This window comes from Notechis scutatus, chromosome 2 (assembly GCF_049901735.1).
Source record: "Notechis scutatus isolate UNSWTSFEM ecotype Mainland chromosome 2, rNotScu1.2, whole genome shotgun sequence".
NCBI classification, from domain to species: domain Eukaryota; kingdom Metazoa; phylum Chordata; class Lepidosauria; order Squamata; family Elapidae; genus Notechis; species Notechis scutatus.
Genome location: NC_142010.1, coordinates 47997753 through 48004341, shown reverse-complemented (window position 1 = coordinate 48004341; position 6589 = coordinate 47997753).

Sequence of the window (6589 nt, the reverse complement as noted above, 5' to 3'; positions counted from 1 at the left end):
CATTTCTTTGCATGCAACACATGTTTGACCTATTCCTAACTCCCATGCCTTCTTTTCCTGTTCCCCTTTTACTCCCCACTCTCTCCCCAGTCCAAAAGTCTTTAAACTCATCTTGTAAAGCAGTCCAAAGCTATGCCAAGTCAGGCCCGAGGTGAAACTGCAGTCAAATTGCATGATTTATATTGAGCCTAGCATTTGGGTAGAGGGGTTATTTTGGTCCACAGTACATACAGATCCATTTGTGTATTTTCTCCACTTGTAAGTGACAGAGAACCAAGTGTAAGAATTGGCACGAATCCCAGTTGCTGGCTCTTTTTCTGTTTCCAGTGCACAACACATACTCTCTGCAGGCTGAATTGGTAGACCTGTGTTTGCCACTCCTTGGCACAATAATATTTGCAGAGCATTTGCCCTCCCTTGCTGCCATTGGGGACCCAACCATCTCTCTGTTTCCCATGCCATGAGCCCCGGGACACGCTGTCCATGGAAAAATAGCCCTCATTAAAGAAAGCAGGATGCAAAACAAGGCAACTACCTACTGCCTTTTATAGAATACTGAAAAAAAGACCAACTTGAAACCAGCCAACACACACACTGAGTGTTTATGTCTCTCTTACATTTTGCTACAGAATGGTTTATTAAATGCCTGGCATCGATCAGACATGTTTGTCTGATATTGTAGTTAGTATTCAATGCCTTAGCCAAGTGTTCATCGCCTCATTACATAAAATGATTTTCAAAAGCAGTAATAGCAATCTGTTTATTGAAACTGATGAAGATCTTAGAATAATGACCTGGGGAGACAGAATTGCTTTGCCTGTGCCCTCCCCCCAAAGAGCAACAGATTATGATAGCTTCTGCTCATTACTCACACAGTAGGGAATGACCTTATTTAATGCCATGCCTGACCTGGGTCACAGCTTACCACTGACTACTTTTAGAGCAGCAACTCTGAAAGGTGGCTACTTACTTAGAGGAGCTAGTGTAGACTCTATATATTGTATATCGGCTGCAAAAATCCACATGGACACTTGGTGGCAGCAAATAGTTTAGATGTTTGCTATACAGAGTGGCCTTAATGAAGTGGCATGGCTATCAGCACCTGGCCAGTGAAAAATAAGATGACACCAGGACAATCTGAGAAAACATCTTAGAGTCTTCTTAAACCTGGGAGAAGGACCAACTCAATAGTGGCAACCTATCCTAAATACTGCAGTTGGATGGGGAGCTTGAAACAGTGTTTGACGTGTCATCTACTTCATCTTGTGAAGTATGTCTCAGCAGTCATTTTAGACACATCCAAAAAATGGAAATAAGGAGAAACTTTCTGACAGTGAGAACAATCAACCAATGGAACAGCTTGCTCTCAGAAGTTGTGGGAGCGCCATCAATTGAGACTTTCAAGGAGAGATTGGACTGCCATTTGTCAGAAATGGCGTAGGGTCTCCCGCTTGGGTGAGGGGTTGGACTAGATGACCTACAAGGTCCTTTTCAACTCTGATTATCTGTTATCTGTTATCTGTTATATGTATCACCTAATGTGCTCGCTTAAACTGCAATTTAACTTATTTTAGCTGTGTGATTGATTGATGCAACATAATTTATTTAGCACCCCAATTTAAATGACTCCAGGCGGCATTTAAGATCATAATAAAACAATGCAAAAACTCCGAACGCATAACCAGAAACTAAATAAATGTCAATTTAATTAGGTTTCAATCCTAAACACTGTAAGAAGCAATGCTAACTGAGAATAAGGCACATTCCTGAATAAATTTGCATAAGATTGAAGTTGGGATCAATAACTAATTACCGCTGCTGGAACATTTTGTTTCTAGAGGTGGAGTGGATTTGAGATCATGAGAACGGAGAACTCATTACATAAGAGCTATTCTGAAATGTTTTCTGGCTTTGAGGGCATCTTAACAACAGTAAAAGAAAAGGTAACTTTCACAGAGATGACAAAACTGGGTATTATGCTAATCAATGCATTTCTGGTAATGTTTCACCTGAAGAAATAATGTTGGAGTAGAAATAACAAAGTATGTGCTTTTTTTCAAACAAGTTTCCCTTTCCCTTTTGTGCTTTTGTGCTTTAACTCCACATATGTCTACTCGGAAATCTTACTAAAATTAAGCTACTCCTGATGCTGTTGGATGTCAGATTGCCCTCAGCCATTTTGCCTGAGACCTAGGCCTAGATCACTGAGAATCTCAGAAGTAAAGGTTTGGAGAGTACCATGATCTTTCATGTAAAACAGAGGTCATCAATCTTGGCAACTTTAAGACTTGTTGACTTCAAGTCCCAGAATTCTCCAGCCAGCTATGCTGGCTGGAGAATTCTGGGAGTTGAAGTCCACAAGTCTTAAAGTTGCCAAGTTGAGGGACCCCTGATGTAAAAGAAAAGCTTTCCTTCTGTCCTACAAGACAATGGTAATGACTTGAAACCCAAGAAACAAATCAGTTCCCAAACTGCTTTTTTTGTTTTGCAAGCCATTGTACCCCACAAAATGAGCTATTAAAATTCAGCTGCAGAGCACCAGGCATCAGCAGTATTGTTTACAGCTATTTTATTCGTTACTTTAATGTTTCAACTCCTAGAATGGGCTTAATACGGCACAATAATAACCACTGCCACCTAAAGTTGGGAAAAATAAGAATACGGTAATCTAGAAAATGCAATCCTGTGGAACTTTCAGTTGAAAGACCCAGCAAGAATCTTGTCTCAGAAATCAAATGGACTTATTAAAATCTAGATAATGCCATCCTGTTTACATTCACTATAAAAAAAAAGGCTTGTTGAATTTAACCATCTAGCAAGCATATGTAGTATTAGTTTCAGTTGTTGGTATCATACCATGAAGTATTGGCTCATTTGACGTAAAACAAGTGTACTTCTGACAATGTTGGAGTGTATCATCTTAAAAAACATCAAGGGTTCAGCTTACATAACTCAGCAAAGGGTCACAGTAATCATTAACTTTGCCCTCTTCCAGTTCACTTTGTTCTCAAGTCACCTGTTTGCTTGGATTAAACATATAGCAGGATGTTAAGAGAAGGAAAAACATTTCGCAGCTGTAGCATTCTTTGATAGTGTGTGGAATTCAAGAGAGAAGGAGACCAAGAGGACAGCTCTTCCAGAAAAAGCTGCTTTAAAAAGAACAAAGATCCACCATCTTTCATTTAAATAGCCGCAGGGCAATACAGTAATATATTCACTACTATAGTGTCATGGTTGCAAGGCATCTAAAAGTGGTACAGCTGAATGAACTAAAAATGTAACAGGAAAATTTATCCACAAAGGAAATATTCTTAGTATCTCATTGATAGTTATTTATTAAGATATTTCAAGGCAAGCCTTAATTTCCAATGAAAATTCCTGTCTCCATCAGTTATGGCCAATTTATAACATCAGCAGAAAGATACCCTCTCTAGACTATGATGAAGGGTATCTTTGTTGAATACCCTTTCAAGGAGAAAGGAGGTGACACACAGCACATGTAAAATTACAATGGCAGATACAATACTAATGGGATGTTGATGTTTTTTTTATGACTTCAATATCTTTTTTTTTCATAAAGGAAGAATTAAAATATGTGTCTCCTCTCTTTGCTTATCAACCACACATAATACAGTCAAAGAACAGATACAGAATTTGATTCTCCTGATTATTTCAAACAGCCCCTAGTCATACCATGTCGCATCCTTTTTGTTAAGCTACAATGTTTATTTCATATACTAAAAAGTACTAGGGAGTGATATCATGATTGTCACATTAAAATCCACGAACCTCCAAATAACTTCAAATACTCAAATTATCAGACTTCTTTCCAATAGGCTGGACTGAAATCAATTAATCAGAAACATAAAAATCCAGGAACTTCTGATAGGTAGTTTATTGTAGAAAATTCTAAGAAACCATTCTGAAAGAATTCCAATGATTGCTGTGAATGGAATGAGAATCCCATTTATAATGAAATCAAAGTTGTTATTTTTATATCCCTTCCTCCTGCTGTTCAACACATTAGGATGCACATCCCTTTGTTTTTGGCAGAAAGACTGGTCCCTTATTTTGTTAACTGGCAAATCTAGTATCACTTTGTTTTCTTTTGATCATGTGAGAACTCACCAATTTGACAACAAATGATATCAAAGGATCTACTTTAATCAGTCAAAATCCCATATGTGGATGGCATTATATTGGGAAAGGTTTTTATAGGCAGAAACTTCCAAAGTTGGTGACCATGGTTTTGGTTTAATTTCTTGCAAAGACAGAAGTTCTTAATTGACTCCAGTTGTAAGAAGCATTCATCTAACACACTTTTTGAATACATGCAAAATACCTCATAAATACGATTATTATTGTTCTGCTGTTTCTTCCATAAACATGTTCTTGGATCAGCAATTCTCAGTCAATTGTGACATGCTAAGATATACATTTTATAGGGAGAATATACATCTTGCAATTATATGGCTCTGGACATTTTACATGTTTAAACAACAACTATAAATAAAATTTAAATAAAACAACAAAAGCAGCCTATTCATTGTCTGCTACTATTGTTTCTATCCAATTGTTTCTATCCATCGTAACTGATCTGACAGGAAGCATATGCTCCGGGTACCGGCTAGGCAGTGTGGACTGGCAAGGTCCAGAGGGAGAATTTTTTTTCTGTCACAGCCCCCACCCTTTGGAACATCATTCCCACTGAAATTACACAGATGCGATAGGTGGAGTGATAAGTTTGGCACCAACATGAGGGGAGCTTTATCTCTCCTGTTCTTTTTTTTCACTTAGTCCAGTGTGCTTACAGTGAAATGAAAATTAAAATGGTGACAGAAAAGGAGTCCTAGAGAGGCTTCTTTTTCATGTGGCTACTTTAGGGCTATCACAGATGGAAAAAGGATACATTATTTTGCAGGTAATCCATTCAGAACTCAAGACTGCATTCATTTGGGAAAAGATGTCTGAGTTATTTCTCTGGAATAAGGGGTTTGTTTGCCTTACACTCTACTTTCCATGACCCAATTAAGTAGGTCAGGTAAACAAGACCAATGAATAATGGGAGTGACTTTCAGGCTTCCAAGTGATTCAGCAATTTTTAAAACTGTTCTTTCAGAACCAATACTGATTTACAAGCACCTTTATTAAGGCTTTTGCAGTCTGATATGGGATTAAAATCTCCTTGCCTTTTTTCATAAGAATACCTTAAGCACTGTGATATCAACATTAGAAACAAATTTCATTATCCAGTTATTAATATTAATAATGGTTCTAGTAGTAATAGTATTACTTTTAATCTACCAATAATTGACATTCTCTGGAGAGATTATAAAACTACCAAATCAGAAAAATAATCAAACATACATGTAGGAAGTATGGATCATATATTCATAGGACATATGTCACACAGGAAATATGAAAAATGCCAAAAGGCTTTTATCCCAGTGTGGTGTGGGTGCTTAAAATTAAAAATTAGCTATCAAAATGCTGCTGGAAAAATATTGATGAACTAATGCACCAAAAAGCCACCTGTGTGGGTTCCAGGGATATGTTTCCTTTTCCTGTGTGGGGAATCACAATTAAGAAGACCTTTTTTTTTTTTTTTTTTGTAGGCACCTGACACATCTGATTAGCTGGGGCAACCAGAGGCGGCCTCCATATCAAAAACCCAGGCAGATATTTTTGAAATATGATATTGCTTAAAATACTCTGATGCTAAGTATCTGCAATTTTAAAAATCAAAATGAACACTTTATTTATATCTCACCTTTATTATTTGTATAAATAACTCAATGTAGCAAACATACCTAATGCTCCTTTAGTGCTCCTTTAGGCTCAGAAACTGACTAAAAAAATTGACCAAATTGACACATGATCAACTTTAAGCAAACTTTATAGCTTAATTTATTTCATTCCATTTCTATGGCCACTCATCTCAAGCAAAGGACCAAATGCAACCCATAGAGCAGTGATGATACATGTGTCCAAGATCCAACACCACTGATTACTCATGCAGTTGCATTTTACATCAGCTGCAGCTTTCAAATGCTCTTCATGGGCAGCCCCATAGAAAGCGCAATCGTAGTAATCCAGATGAAAGGGCATGACAGCATGAGTGGCTATGGAGGTTCCCCAAATTGTACACTGGATCTATTTGGGGCAGTGAGGCTCCATCCAGGACTACAGGGGAAAACCTTGTCACTTGAAAGCCCAAGTGCCCAAAGCTATTCAGTGTTGCTAGGACTGAGACGAAGCCCTCTGCATCCTATCCAGGCTCCTATAGCCCCCAGGCCCGGAGACAGGAAATTCACAGCTAATCACTTAGTCCAAAAAAATGGACTAATGGAACTTTCCAAACATTCTTCAAAGTTATCTGGACTGTAATACGCCAAAAAGTAGGTAAGAACATTTGGTAATGAGCAGATTTTTTTTGTGGGGAAAAAGAACTTTGAACCTCAGTAAGGATTAAGTAATCAATATGATCGTGGAAGTAACATTCAGGGATAGTTTCCCATTCAAGTCTCAAGCAAGCATAAATGAAATTAGAAAGGGAAAGGAAAACTTCTTGTATATTGAAGTCATGTAT